At 33.8% G+C, this 16,459-nt stretch overlaps 1 protein-coding gene across 18 annotated transcripts in view; it reads left to right on the forward strand.

Annotated features, from left to right (window-relative positions):
- The window catches only part of BCAS3 (BCAS3 microtubule associated cell migration factor), a 568,714-nt gene that overhangs the window by 96,022 nt on the left and 456,233 nt on the right, over positions 1–16,459 (forward strand). The window lies entirely within an intron of this gene.

The raw sequence follows: 16,459 nt of genomic DNA on the forward strand, positions 1-16,459 counted from the left end.
TTTGACATGTATAAGTTGGTTTGTACTGTATTATATGTATACTCAAACTATGCACATTGATAAAGTTATAGGGTAACACTGGAATAATAAAAACGTGTGTTTTTGCACACTGTAGTGTATTTGGCCTCTGTGCTTGCTTGGCAGAAGTGAGTGTAATTAACATCTTTTTAGTGAATTGAGCCTGACTTTTGTGTTCTCATTTCAAATATCCCATGTTTCTCAGTTAAACTATAGTTTAACACATCTGTTGATATACAAAATAATTCTGTATGTACTTTGTTTATCATAACAGATAAGTGATTATAAAGTAGCTTGCTTTTTAGGGAAATAAATCCAAGCAAGATTTTGGTTTGTTTTGTTGAAGCGTTATTGTTTCTACTATAAACAACACATAAAATTTTAAAATGTATTCTTTTACTATTTGGAGTTTCTTTATAATAAATATCATAACTGAAAATTAACTTATGTGTTTTTTTGGGAACTTTATAATGTATTAATCATTAAGTAAAACTTTAACTTTTAACTTGTTTTTTTTTGCCTCTGTTTTATATTCCTCTGTTAGTTTTTCTTATTTTGTAGGTAAATATTGTCCATGCAAAGGAAAAATATAGGAAGTTACTACAGAAGTTTCAAATAGACTCACTAAATTCATATGTCTTCCAAAATTATAAAATAGTGAACAATTTATTAATATTTCTGCTAGTATCAAAAACTCATTTTTATTTTACATAGGGAATTATAAAGTGAGATTTTAGTATCCTGAATTATTAATTTAAAATAATACAGTATAACAGTAGCACTATAATTATGGCTAATTATAATATGTATCATGTAAATCTAGAGGCAGATAAGTTTGTTTTTAAAGGGTTTTTTTTTTTTTAATTGGGGAAGGGGAACAGAACTTTATTGGGGAACAGTGTGTACTTCCAGGATTTTTTCCAAGTAAAGTTGTTGTCCTTTCAATCGTAGTTGTGGAGGGCGCAGCTCAGCTCCATGTCCAGTTGCCTTTTCTAGTTGCAGGGGGCGCAGCCCACCATCCTTTGCGGGAGTCGAACCGGCAACCTTGTGGTTGCAGAGAATGCTCTCCAACTGATTGAGTCATCTGGGAGCTCAGCTCAAGGTGCCGTGTTCAATCTTAGTTGCAGGGGCAGAGCCCACCATCCCTTGTGGGAGTCGAGGAATTGGACCGGCAACCTTGTGGTTGAGAGCCCACTGGCCCATGTGGGAATTGAACCGGCAGCCTTCAGCGTTAGGAGCACAGAGCTCCAATCGCCTGAGCCACTGGGCTGGCCCATGAATTTTGTTTTTGATTTTTTTGGAAACCTGATGCTAATGAATGCAAGGTTGCAGCTTTCAATCTTTGTTATTATCTTTGTTCTGTGCTTAAAATCACTTAAGTGAATGAATATCAGCAACCTAAAATATTAAATATTCAATATTTGAAATCATTGCTGTTGATAGAAATATTTTTCCATGATGTTTTATTGCTGAATATTAAAAAAATTGTGAGGAATAAAACAAATACTAAAGAGAAGCTGTCCTCTATAAAATTTTGTCTGTTTCACATAGTCATTGTAACTGCTAAATGAAATAATGTCCTTATAACAATGGCTGGAATTTATCAGGTATTCAATAATCAAAATTACAGAGCTGCCACTGAGCTGAGACTAATTAACAGAAAAGTGAGATTCATTAAAGATGTAATGTCAAACATTTTAATATCTTTATTTCAGAAATGGAATTTTGCCAAGTATCTCTCTCTCGAATTCATTTATTCCTTTTCTTTATTTTTTAAGTACACTTAATTATTTTTTTAGCAGTTTTAGGTTCACAGCAAATTTTAGCAGAAGATACAGAGATTTTTCCGTTTATATCCTCTTCCCCCACACATACACAGCCTCCCCTATTATCAATGTCAAACACCAGAGTGGTGATTTTTTATACTCGATGAACCTAAATTGACACTTCATTGTTACTTGAAGTCCATAGTTTAAATTAGGTTTTACTCTTGGTGTACATTCTATGGGTTTGGACAAATTTGTAAAGACATGTATCCATCATTATCGTGTCATGTAAAGAAGTTAATTGATAACAAGTAGTTAATGCTGACTAATGCTTTTCTTCTTGATTTTTAAACAGTGCTATATTCAACATACAACAATAAACATGTTTATTCTTAATGCATTCGTTTAACAAATAGTGCTATATTTAATGTACAACAATAAACAAGATGTCATCTCTGTCTCCAGAAACTTATATTTCTTTTGAATGAAAGGGCTTGTACGAGGTGTGACAATTAAGTTCGTGAACTCATCCTAGAAAAAGTGCTACATACCTCATTGCTGAATATCACTACAGTCACCTTCAAGCTACTCCCTTGGGGAAGCTATGCACTGATGCCAGAGCCTAGTCCACCCTTCAGAGCAATTTTGGAACTCTTTTCCTGGAATGGCCATCAGAGCTGTCGTATTACCCTTGATGTCCTGAATGTCATCAAAATGTCTGCCTTTCAATATTTCCTTTATCTTCGGGTAAAGAAAGAAGTCATTTGGGGCCAGGTCAGGTGAGTAGGGAGTGTATTCCAGTACAGTTCTTTGTTTACTCTCTAAAAACTCCCTCACAGACAGTGCCATGTGAGCTGGTGCATTGTTGTGATGCAAGAGACATGAATTGTTGGCGAAAAGTTTAGGTTGTTTTCGTCCAACTTTTTCACGCAGCCTTTTCAGCACTTGCAAATAGTAAACTTGGTTAACTCTTTGTCCAGTTGGTACAAATTCACAATGAGTAATCCCTCTGATATCAAAAAAGGTTAGCAACATTGTTTTGACTCTTGATTTGGACTGACGGAACTTTTTTGGTCGTGGAGAATTGGCTGACTTCCATTGCGCACTTTGAGACTTTGTTTCAGGGTCGTATTGGTACACTCATGTTTCATCACCAGTGATAACACGGCCCAAAACTTCGTCTTGCCTCTCAAAAAGGTCTTGGCAAACTTCGACTCTCCTTTGCTTTTGTTCATCGGTGAGCTCTTTCGGGAGCATTTTTGGCACACACCTTTCTCATACCAAGATTTCCAGTTAAGATTTACCTGTTTCTCTATCAATGTTTACTTGGTCTGCTGTGCTTCTCACAATCAGCCAATAGTTTTGACGTACAATTCGACAAATTTTTACAATGTTTTCATTAGTTCTGCTCATTACTGGCCGCCTTGACCTCTCTTCATCAGTGATGCGTTCTTCTCAGAAAAACATTTAATCCATTTGTACAGTGCGGTTTTCTTCATGGCATTATCCCTATAAACTTGGACTAACATGTTCTTGATTTCACGTCCACTCTTGCCAAGTTTAATAAGAAATGTAATGTTTGTTCGTTGCTCTAATTCAAGCTCAGACATTCTCGCAACGGCACACAAAACATGCAACAACAATCATGAATGCCACTCAGCAAGACACTGCCACATGTTGACAGGAACACAGCTGTGAGACACTGATATACCAAAAACTGAGCTATTTGTACAGTGTTGCCAATGTAAGCGCACGGTGACAAGTTTGCAAACTTAATTGTCAGACCTCATAAGTCTATGAAATGTACGCATGACATTAACTAGATTTGTTTAGTCTGTTTGCATTTTTCATTTAGAATGCTTTAATATATTCAAATGTTTAAAAAATATGGAAAAATATTCTTAAAGGATTAGTGTTTTTTTCCTTACTAGAATAAACTCATTGTATGTTTTAAATTCTATTGCCATTGTCCTTGGAAATGTTGGAATTATTAATATGGATCATTAATGTGATTTACAAATATCTCACTTGTTATTATTATGAATTGTCATATATTATTTTTAGATTTATATCCTGGTAATAAAATGTATTCTATGTTAGAGTTTTAGTTATAATAACCTCGACATTGTTATATACTACTTCATGTTAGATCAGGTTATGTAGAAAAGTAATTAAAATGTTTCACTTGTACTTCATTAGTCTAATTAAAACCTGTTGAGAAGTTTTAAAATGTTTGAATTCTTATTGATATTTGTTGATTTATTTATTTGGGGTAGGAGGGCAGATTTCTGGATTTTTAATCTAGGAGGGATATTTGACAGGCCAACAGGCTTGTACTTTGTGTTGTTGGGAAATGAGACTTGATAATTTCTTGGAGACTTAGAAGGTTTAGCTCTATTTTCGAATGATTGCATTTTAACCCCATTTTCCTTTCTTAAAAAATATTTATTTTTTTCAGTTACAGTTAACATTCAGTATTATTTTATATTAGTTTCAGGTGTACAGCGTAGTTGTTAGACATTTATATAATTTATGCAGTGATTCCCCAACTTGTTTTTCTTTTATCTACGTAGTAGAAATGTTCTTTCTTAGCAGAGGTCAGAAAAGTTGACCTATTTAGATTTGAATGTTGAAACTCATTAGTAGATATACGTATTTAATAAATAAGTGTAACAAAAGATGGCAAGCTAGCTGTTCCAAACATTCATAACTTCATTTAATTCCTTTTGTATTCAGCTGGTTATTATACCTACTATTTCACTAGAACTTTAATCCAATCTAATTAAAATTACCTTAGATTCTTCTCTGTCTCTAAACTTACCTATTTTAGATAGGAATATCTACTTTTGTGTAATGGATCTGATCACCTAACATTTCTGCAGGAGACGTGACTGGCAAATATTGTTCTTTCTTGAGTATGTTCAATCTTTAAAAAAATATGACTATTTAAATACATGTTTCAAAATATATGAATTTTCAAAATGAAGCAATATTATAGCTGAAAGGGAAATAGAGAAATCAACAATTAAAGTTAGTTAACATTCCTCTTTTAGTAACTGATGGAACAAGTAGATAGGATATCAGTCAGGCTGTAGAAGACATGACTACAATATCAATGGACTGAACTAATTTTGATAGAACACCATATCCACATACTTTTAAGTGCACATAGAACATTCACCAAGACTGGTCATATGCTGGACAATAAAGCAAGGCTCAATGATAGAGTATATTTTATAACAGCAATGTAATTTAATTAGAAATCAATAGCAAATATCTCTGTAAAATTTGTACAATGTTTGGAAATTAAACTATGGATCAATCAGAAATCATGAGAAAATAGAACAGAGTTTAAACGGAATGATTAAAAAAAATCCCCAGCATGTCAAAAATTTGGGATGTAGGGAAAGCAGGAACAGAGGGATAGCTATAACATTAAGTGCTCACATTAGAAAAGATGAAAGGTCTAAACCTTTCACCTAAAATAAGTAAGAGGAAGAAAATAATAAGGGAAATCAATGAAAGAAAACATAAAATCAATTAAGCCAAAAGCTAGTTCTTTGAAAACACAATAAAAGTGATAACCCTTTAGTGAGACTGATCATGAAAAGCAGAAGAAACAAATTACCAATATCAAGAATGAATGAAGAGGCATTACTACAGATCTTATGGTCATTAGACGATAATAAGCAATCTTACGAATAACTTTATTTTTGAAAACTTATATAAAATGTAAAAATGTAAAACCTAACTCAGGAAAAGTTATTGGTAAGTGAAGAAAAATCAGTTGAATACTGTTGCTATGGAGCAGCTGATTTTTAAATAATTTAATAAACTAATTTTCTCTATGAAGGAAGAGCACAAAACAAATACAAGAACTGAGGGAAGACGGCTTGAGATAGTAGGAGAGACATTACCTATGGGAAGAAATAGATGGGAAAACCCCCACAAATACATTTCAGAATTGAATAAGTTGGAAGATACAGAAGGGAGAATAGATAGAAAACTGAAAAAAAAAAAAAGAGAAATTGAGCCAAGTGGGAAGAAAATTAGAGCTTCTGCATAGTTCCCAAATAAGAGAGGGAAAATATGCAATAGAAGAAATGTCATAAGTCAGAATGGTTAATCCCAAGATGTATCACTGTCGGGTTCCTGTATTTCTGGAACTCAGGCTCACCTCATATTCCCCCACAACTGAAGCAAAGACGTTGGAGAAAGACTGTGTAAAGCAGCCGAATTACACCAGAAATAAAAAAAACTATAGATTGGGAGTCAGTGAAGTTTTGTTTGCCATATAGGAAATGTTTTAAGCTTAGTGGATCATATGGTTCCTGTGGTAACTACTCAATTTAGCCATAGTAAATAAAGAAATGGGTGTGGCTGTGTTCCAATGAGACTAGCAGTGGGGCTTGGATTTGAGACATAGTTTGCTGATCTCTGCTATGCAATAAATCTTTTGAAAAATTTTTCCAGTAAAATTTTGAGTGCTGTATTTATGAATGTTTTTTAGCGGACAAAGATTGTGTAGGCATAGTGGAAAATAGTATTATAAATATATAAATCGAAGACTTGTCTTGTTTCCTGTAACATATCTTCCATGATTTGAATTTTCATTGCCTTGTTTTTTTATTGTGGTATATTAAACATATTTCCTGGTATTATAACTTTATATTCAATCCTTTTATTAAAAAAAACAGCTAGTTATGTTGAAATCTCCTTAAAGGTAGAATATTTCTAACTCATCTTTATATTCTATTGCAAATAATACAAACTTATTTTTAAAAATTAATGCATGTTTTTGGCTACCTCTTATGTAGTACTCGTAGGTCAGATGAGGATAGCTGTTGAAGAACATGTAATTCTAACCCCAATTCTAACATCACCTCCTATTTTTATGTGGAGATGTTACTTACTTTTTCCTGCCTGGTTACCTCCGCATGCAAAAGCTTCACTACTACCACTCTCTCAACTTGTGGGAGTGTTGGAAGGTTTAATTACCTAGTGTTTATTGAGAACTTTGCAGAAAAAAAATGTTATTAACTAGGTTAATCACAAATATAGCTTTTAATATGGTTAAGTTTCCATTTTCTTTTCTTTTTCTTTTTAATTACTTAATAAAAAAACACAATGAACTGGCTTTTGTTCTTTAGGAGCTGAATAAGAATACCAATAATGTAATTCTATCAAAAATTTTCCTCTTATATTTAAAGGATTAGATTCAGTAACACATGTTGAAGGTTGTGCAGGTTTTTCCCATTTAAAAATAAGTGTTTCCATGCTTCTTGCAATTTGTGGTAGATTTAAAATGTCTTTGCTATTTTGTGTTTCATTTATACATGCACATTCTTGGAAAATGTCACTTTCTCGAATACTTTGTTCCGCTTTTCCTAATTTTGGTTCAATCTGTTAAATATCATGAATAAAAATAATAAAAGTCTTTGTAAAGGAAAATGGTATTAATATTTAGAATTTTCAATTCATAAAAGCCATATTTCACATTGCTTTAACGTGATGCTGATTGTATTGCATTAAAAAAATTATTTTGAAAACATTGTCCAAGATAAGAAATGGCTATGATTCTAATAAAATACCTTAATGTAAAGAAAAATTATTGTTTTAAAAATTAAACGTAGACTCTGAGATTAAAAATTTTAATATTTTTGATAGGGATTTATAAATTTGAGTTTAGGAGTTTAGCTTAATATTGTATTCTTTGTAACTCTTTTCCCCGCCATAAAGCATAGAAGAAAATGTTGCATATGTCTAATATATCATTTTTAGGTGGTGTTTAAATTTCAAAGATAAAATGTAAGGTCCGTCACCATTCCTTCATGCATTATTAAAAAAAAAATGCTAACATACTCAACATCATGCTAAGTGTTTACAAAAGGCCCACGATATCTAGGTAATTTCTCATTCTCTAGATGCTAAAAACCTTTTTTTCTACATACAGGGATTATTAATTCTTCCATGGAACGGTATAATTCAATAGTAATACTCAACTCTTTATACCTAAAAATCTTACCGAATTCTTACTCTAATTCATGCCTCTTTTAGTGGTTCATTTGGCTAGACCTCACTGTGTTGTTGACTCTACTTAAGTAGTAATTGTTGGATCTGAAACAGACTGCCAGAATATTTTCCCATGTTTATAACGTTTAGAGTATTATTTGTGTATAAAATAATGCTGAAATAATATGGTTATATACATTTGGTCAAACCTTTTAACTATATAACCTCAATTCATTAAGAACAAATTAGTGATATAACTTATAAAACTTAAAATAGCATCTTTGATTTAACCTGTGTAATGCTCAGTTTTTTGGTTTTAATATTTTATAAATTGTCTCTATTGTCTTAATAAAAAGTTAGGATACCAACAATGTTATTGTGTTATAGAAGAACCTGAGAAATAGAAGCCAATTCAGATTTGTTTCCGAATAGTTCATATTGGTAAAATTAAAACAAAATATTTAAAATTGTATTAACTTAGCATAATTGTCCATACACTACTATATGGAAAGAAATTAATCGATTAAAATAGCAAACAGTAAATCATAACTTTAGTTACAGTGCTGAAATTTAACTTTGAAATATAGTAAGTGAAAAGGCAACCTGATGTTATTTTGAACTACTACAATGGCAGAGGGAGAAACTTATATTTCCATTAAAAAAATCCTGGTGGTCTTTGTACTGAATCTAAAGAACATGGTGTGCAAATGAAGGAGAAGGTATGCATTGGTTATCTATTTCTCTTTAACAAATTAGGGCAGATTTAGGACAACTTACACTTATTATCTCATAGTTTCTATGAGTAGTCCAGGCACAGTTTAACTGGGTTCTTAGCTTAGGGTTTTACAAGGCTGATGTCAAGGGGTCAGCCTCTTTGGGTTTTTGATCTGCAGGCTTGACTGAGGAGAATTCTCTTCTAAACTCACTCAGGTTCATTTCTCTGCACATTTAGGATGGAGGACTTTAGTGTACTGCGGGCTATGTGCTGTAGACCATCTGCAGTTCTTGTTACGGAGGCTTCCCTCACATGACTGCTTACTTAAACAGGCCTCCTGGAAGTCTCTAGTAACCACCTTTAGGGAAGATGGGGCCTAGTGAATTGAAGGGGGGATGAGGAGCATTTCTGAGGTACTGGAAATGTATTTTTCTATCTACCTTATGACAATTCACCATGGCATTTATCTCAGGTATATACATTTCTTCTCTACGTATGTTTACTTCAGTATATCTTTATTTAAAAATAATTATAAAACGTAAAACAACTGCCAATGACTTTTCAGTTTTTCAACATATGCTTTTCGACTTTGGAATTTATTCTCTGATCCATGTGACTCATTAACAGATGTGAGCAAGAGGTGTTATCTTACCACTTTTTAATCATAGATCTTTGGATAATCACCTTTTCAAAAAGGAGATCTTTTGATTGCAAGGGCATTTCAGGTTTTTGGTAGTGGAAACCATGTTGCATTTGGAAAGTTCATTAGGAAACTTGCAATCATTGATCAAATAAGGATACTACTTCATATGTGTCATATGTAGTGGTATGGGCTCCTGTTACTCTGGTGTGAATTTCTGGGGCTAAGATACTATACTGCCGGCCTGCATGACAATAGAAAGTAGAAAGTGTGTTAAAACAAATTTTCTCAACTTTCTGTTAATTCCAAGCCCTTTCCCTCTGTTCCCCAATATTCCACACACACTGGAATGTGATCCTCTGTGACTCCTCCACTTTAGTGTTCTCTTGCTCTTATCCCTACACTCATAGTCACACTGCCATTGTATGCCTGTGACCATCATGGCGGATTGTGCACCGTTTACCGGTTTCTGTCAGTCACCTCTATTCCTCGTATGACTCTCGGGGCAGTGCTACATATCCTTTCATCCCCTGCACTTACCATTTTTCCCTACTGTGTATTTCTTATAGTATTCATCAATTCCTATCATTCGATTTATTTCACTTATTTATCTGTTTCTGTTTGTCTTCACCTACTAGAATAAGCTCAATGAGGCAAAGAGTTTGGTCTGTTTGGGTCAGAGTGCACAGCACAGAGAAAACTCTAAATTTATCAAATGAATAAATTAACGGAAAGGTAAAAAGGCAATCATTCTGTCATGCTGAGGGTAAAACCTAATTTTTGACTCTGGTTTTTGTTCATTGTTTGCTTCCATATTACTCTACAGTTTTATTGCTCTTATTTATTTAATCGTTTTAGATATGTAATATATAAAGTATTAGGATATACCATCATCACCTGTAATCTGATATTTGAATAGCGAGGTGTGATAAGAAAATATGGTGAATGTTTACATTAAAATTTATTACAGCCTTTCCATTGTGATCAACAAATATGGTGAGTGCTGCTGCCAAGTGCCATCCAACAGAAAGGCAGGGATCTTCAATACAGGAAGCCGCGTGTTGAACCTGAGTAATAATAGTGTGGGACAACTTTCAACTTGTTTGGTGCAGTCAGTTGAGTGTGAGCTACAGTTGAGATAAGGTGTGTTTCAAAGTGTGCCGTAAATAATCCTCCATCATGACAACGCTCCATGCCACACATCGCTCCTGCTATGGCAATTTCTGTCAAATAAAAACATTATGGTGTGTCCTCATCCACCTTATTCACCAGATCTGGCACCATGCGACTTCGGGCTCTTCCCCAAAGTCAAAATGACCGTAAAAGGAAAATGTTTTGACCCAGCTTCAGGACATTGAAGCAGCCATACAGCACAACTAAAGACATTCACGAAAGAGGACTTCCAGAACTGCTTCCGAAAGTGGCAAGAATGATGGGATAAGTGTGTTTGAATTGAGGGGGCGTATTTTGAGGGGAATTAATGGCAATGTGTCTTACTGTAATAGATTTTTTAAGTTAAACATTCACCATATTGTTTGATCACACCTTGTAGTTGTTGTTTTTTAAAGTGCCATTGTGTGTCTTTCTATGAGTACAATTTTATACTTTATGCCAATATGTAAATTGCATGCCCTTGCATCTGATATTTCCTCTAGTCTAACTAGGGGGAGGGCCTCTGTAGTGAAGAGCATGGCCTTTTAAGACCACCAACCTATCATGGTATAGTAACTGGGACATTTCTTATTAAATCGATCATAGCTGATAGATCCTTTAATTGAGCTGATGGGTAAAATATCGTGAGACTTCAAAGGAAGAAGAGAGTACTTTAAGCTGGGAGGATATCATTGTAGTCAACCTGAAAATTTGTTGAGATTTAGATGTCTGAAGATGGGGATGGAATAGAACTAGATAGATAGAGGACCAGGAGTTAAAAGGTCACTAATGGTAAGTGGGTAAGAGTACAAATTGTATGAAAGAATGGAAACTAAATATTGACTTGCACTCACTGATCTTTTTACTGTCTCCATACTTAAGCCTTTTCCAGAATGACATATAGTTGCAACTTCATTCCTTTTTAAGGCCAAACAATATTACATTGTATGTGTGTACTACAATTTGTTATGCATTCATTAGTTGAAGGACATATGGGTTGTTTCCACTGTGTGGTTATTAAATAATGCTGATATGAATGTTTATGTATATGTTTATGTGCAGACTTATGTTTTTATTTATTTATTAATTATTTTTTTATAATTAAAATTTATTGGGGTGACAATTGTTAGTCAAGTTACATAGATTTCAGGTGTACCATTCTGTATCATGTCATCTATAAATCCCATTGTGTGTTCACCACCCAGAGTCAGTTCTCCTTCCGTCACCATATATTTGATGTTTTTATTTCTTGTGGATATGCACCTAGGAGTGGAATTACTGGGCCATATGGTACTTCTATGTTTAGTTTTTGGAGCATCTACTAACCTGTTTTCTACAGTGGCTGCATCATTTACATTGTCACCAGCAATGGACCAGGCTTGTACTTTCTCTACATCCTTGCCGACACTGGATCTTTTATAGTTGTTTTATTATGATCAGCCTAGTACGTGTGAAGTGTGTTTCATTGTGGTTTTGATTTGCGTTTCTCTAATGACTAATGATGTTGAGCATCTTTTCATGTGCTTGTTGGTCATTTTTATATATTCTTTGGAGAAATGTTTATTCAAATCCATTGCTCATTTTTCTTTTAATTGGGTTGTTTGTCTTGTTGAATAGTAAGAGTTCTCAGTATATTCTGGATCTGATATTTGATTTGAAAATATTTTTCTTGTATTTTTTAGGTTGTCTTTTCCCTTTTTTGACTGCCCTTTGATGTACAAAAGTTTTAAATATTGATGTAATTCAATTTATCTATTTTTTCTTTAGTTATTTGTGCTTTTGGTGTCATATCTAAGGGTATTGCCAAATCCAAGATCATGAAGATTTATCCTTATATTTTTTTCTAAGATTTTTATAGTTTTGGCTCTTATATTTAAGTCTTTAGAAATATTTTGAGTTAATATTTATGTAGGATATATGATAGGAATCCTACATTCTATTCTATTGCACATGGACATCCAGATTTCCCAGAACCATTTCTTGAAATGTACTATTATTTTTTCATTTACTAGAGTAGGTACCTTTTTCAAGAATTAATTGATCATAGATATGTAGATTTATTTCTGGACTCTGAATTCTATTCTGTTGATTTATCTGTGTATATGTCAGTATCACAGTGTTTTGATTAATGTAGCTTTGTTGCAAATTTTGAAATCGAGAAATGTGAGTCCAATGCTTTATTAAAATTATTGTTCCTTTTAAATATTGTTTGCCTGTTTGGGGTTCTTTGCAGTTCCATTTGCTTTTTGGTTGGCTTTTCACTGCTGCAAAAAAGGCTATTGGAATTTTGATAGAGATTGCATTACTATCGTAAATGGAATTGGTTTCTTAATTTCTCTTTTGGATTGATAATTGCTGGTTTATACATGTTGATCTTATATCCTATAACTTTCCTGAATTTGTCAGTTTTAGCACTCTTTTGTGGATTCTCAGGAGTCTTTTTTAATATAGGATCATGTTGTCTGTGAATAGAGAGAGTTTTACTTCTTGCAATTTAGAAGCTTTTCATTTCTTTTTCTTAACCAATTGCTTTGGCTAGATCTTTCAATACAATGTTGAATAGCAGTGTTGCAAGTGGGCATCCTTTTGTAGTTCCTGATATCAGGTGGAAAACAGTTAGTCTTTTGCCATGAGTATAATGTTAGATATGGGTGTTTCATAAATGCCCTTTATGATATTTGGAAATTCCCTTCTATTGCTAGTTTTCTGTGTATTTTTATCATGAAAGGATACTGAATTTTGGCAAATGCTTTTTCTGTATCAGTTGAGATAATTGTATGGTTTTCCCCTTTTCGTTTGTTAATGTAGTGCCAATTGTTTATGAGTTTATTATTTAATTCCACGTTTTTGACCTGGTGATCATTTAAGAGGTTATCGTTTAATTCCACTTATTTGTAAATTTCCAATTTTCTGGGTTTTTTTGCTTTATAATTTCATCCCATGTTGTTTAGAAAGATTGTTTTCATTGTTTTTAAATGTATTGAGACTTGTTTTGTAGTTCACGTATAGTATATCCTATAGAATGTTCCATGTGCACTTCAGAGGAAAGTGTATTCTGCTTTTGTTGGATGGAGTCTAATACAAATTGGTTAAGTTTGTAGTTGATTAATAGTGTTCTAATTCTTCTTCATTCTTTTTTCATTCTACTCCTCTGATGTATAATTTCAGTTGTCTTATTTTCTTGTGGCACTGTTTAGTGTACACTAGAGTACAAAGTAAAAGCTCGTTTCATGTCTGTATATTTTAGTATAATACGCGTCCTTTCTCTTACGGGGACTGCATACTGCTGATGTGATGGAGAGCTTTCTCATCAGCCTACCCATGAGGAAAATTAAGATTGTCTTGCTGTGTCCCAGGGAAATGGTCAAGGCTTTTAAAAAGAGAGAAAATAGAGAACAAAAGGGTGTGTCAGACATATGCACAGCTATGTTATTGGCAAATAGCATGACTCCTTTAGGAATATGTGACTTTCTGAAAACTATTTTAAAGAATTATCTTTTTCTATCAGGCATTGAATAAGAGGTTTTTCCCCCCACATGTAAATAGAGTTTTTAGTTCTGTCAAGTCTTTCTGGGTCAATTCTAAATTGAGCCTTCATAGCATTTGTTTTGTCTACTTCTATTGAAGGCTTTCTGCAGGAAGAATCTTAGTGGTGACATTGTATGGATGCCAGTGAAATGATCAGAATTCAAGTTACTAGTGTACCAGTAGCTATAATGAGCTGCTAATTGAAGGTGACAAGCTGTTTTTTCCTTCCCAGCTGTCCTGGCAAAATGTTAGATTTCATTCATTATTAACTCATTGCTTCTCAGCAGAGGACTGTTTTAATTAGTTGGAATTATTAAGAAAAGAATTGTTGCCTTGTGTCAATTTTGGAGATTGAAGTTCAGGTTTTGCTAGATCCCTCCCCCTACCATCTCCCTCCAGTTTTGCCTGTTGTATACAGTTGTGAAGTACCCAACATAATCAAGAGACAACACCATTTCAACCACCCCCCAAAATTTTTCATGCCACTTGGCACTCTATAGTTTCCCTCCTTCCCTGACCCCTGGCGACCACTGATAGGCTTCTTGTTACAGCTTTTCCTTTGCACCATTTCTTTGAAAGGGACTCATACAGTATGTAAACTTTTATGTCTGGCCTTTTTTTCACTTCATAATGGTTTTATATATTGCTATATGGATAATCTGTTCTTTTAAATTGCTGAATAATATTCTGTTGCATCAATATATAACCATATATTTATCCATTTAACTATTGATTGATATTTAACTGTTTTTGTTATTATGAATAACAATTTACAAATATTTTGAGACTCCATGCTGTTTTCCATAGTGGCTGCACCAATTTACATTCTCACCAACAGTACACAAATGTTCTTTTATTCACATCCTGGCCAACACATACCATTTCTTGATTTTTTTTTTTGATGATAGACATTCTAACAGGTGTGAGGTGATAGCTCATACTACCTTAATCATTGTAGCTAATAAGTTCCATACATATAAAGTTTTCCCACTCATGTTTTGCACATTTTCTTGAAGATTTTAAAATTAGCTTGTCATTGTCAAATAGGATAATAAGAGCAGACAGTTTTACCTTGTTCTTAATCATTTGGGGAAAGTGTTTGTTCTTACATCTGTGGGGATTTTCTGTAGATACTTTTCATTAGGTTGAAGATTTTCTCTTCTATTCAACCAACTTCCAGTCCTGGGATAAACCTCATCTGGTTTTGTATTGCTGAATTTGACTTGCTAATATTTTGTTGAGGGATTTTTAATGTATATTCATGAGACATAGAGATATATATCTGTAGTTTCTTGTGAAGCATTTGTTTTGTTTTAGGTGTTAGTGGCCTCATAAAATCAGTTGGGAAGTGACTCCTTACCTTCAGAAAGAGTTAGTATAGGATGCATAAACTTTTTAAAAAAATGATTGATAGAATTTACAAATTCTATTTTCATTGGGTTTTACGTGCTCTTCTTTTCCTAATTTCTTAAGGTAGAAATATGAATGTGTTCATCTGTTCTGGTGTCAAGAACATGGTGTCTTAATTACTATACCTTTGTCGTATAAGTGTTATGTGGAATGCATCTTCATATACATTTTAGAATGAGGTCTCATTCCTGGTAGATTTTGGATTAGGGCTGAACTTGATGAGTTTAGAAAGTTTGTCAGCCTGAGATACATACTTCCATTTATTTTGGTCTTGTTTTTGTTCTTTTTTTGTGTAAATATGTTGCAATCGTTTCTTGCAGTTATTCCAAGGTATTCAATATATTCATATATTCAACATATGATACTGTTTTAAATTTTACTTTATAATTGTTTGTCCTTAATTTATTAAAATACAGGTGTTGTTGTATCTCGTGAGCTTGGTGTATTCATATATCATTTCTAATGGTTTGTCTTTATTGTGGGGTTGTCTGTATATATATTTCTACTTACAGATTTGTATTATACGTAAACAATCAAGTTATCAGCAAATAATGACAGCTTTATTTCTTCCTTGTAGTAATAGTCATTTTTTTTTCGTGCCTTACGTACAGGACCTTCCAAACTATATTGAATAGAAGTGGCGATAATGAGTATTCTTGCCTAGTTGCTAATTTTAGGATGAAATCTTAAAGTATTTTGCTGTTTTATGTGATTGCTAGTTTTTGTTTGCTAGTTTTTTATTCATTTATTTTTATTTTTTATTTTTTATTTTTTTTCAGTACTTTATTGGGGAACAGTGTGTACTTCTAGGACTTTTTTCCAAGTCAAGTTGTTCTTTCAGTCTTAGTTGTGGAGGGCGCAGCTTAGCTCCAGGTCCAGTTGCCGTTGCTAGTTGCAGGGAGCACAGCACCGCTATCCCTTGCGGGAGTCGACCCGCAACCTTGTGGTTGAGAGGACACGCTCCAACCAACTGAGCCATCCGGGAGGCAGCTTAGCTCAAGGTGCCGTGTTCAATCTTAGTTGCAGGGGGCCGAGCCCACCATCCCTTGCGGGACTCAAGGAGTTGAACCGGCAACCTTGTGGTTGAGAGCCCACTGGCCCATGTGGAAATCGAATTGGCAGCCTTTGGAGTTAGGAGTACGGAGCTCTAACTGCCTGAGCCACCGGGCCGGCCTTTGTTTGCTACTTTTAAGGTTGTAATTCTTTATCGGATTAATG

Source organism: Rhinolophus hipposideros (assembly GCF_964194185.1).
Source record: "Rhinolophus hipposideros genome assembly, chromosome: 20".
Taxonomy (NCBI): Eukaryota; Metazoa; Chordata; class Mammalia; order Chiroptera; family Rhinolophidae; genus Rhinolophus; species Rhinolophus hipposideros.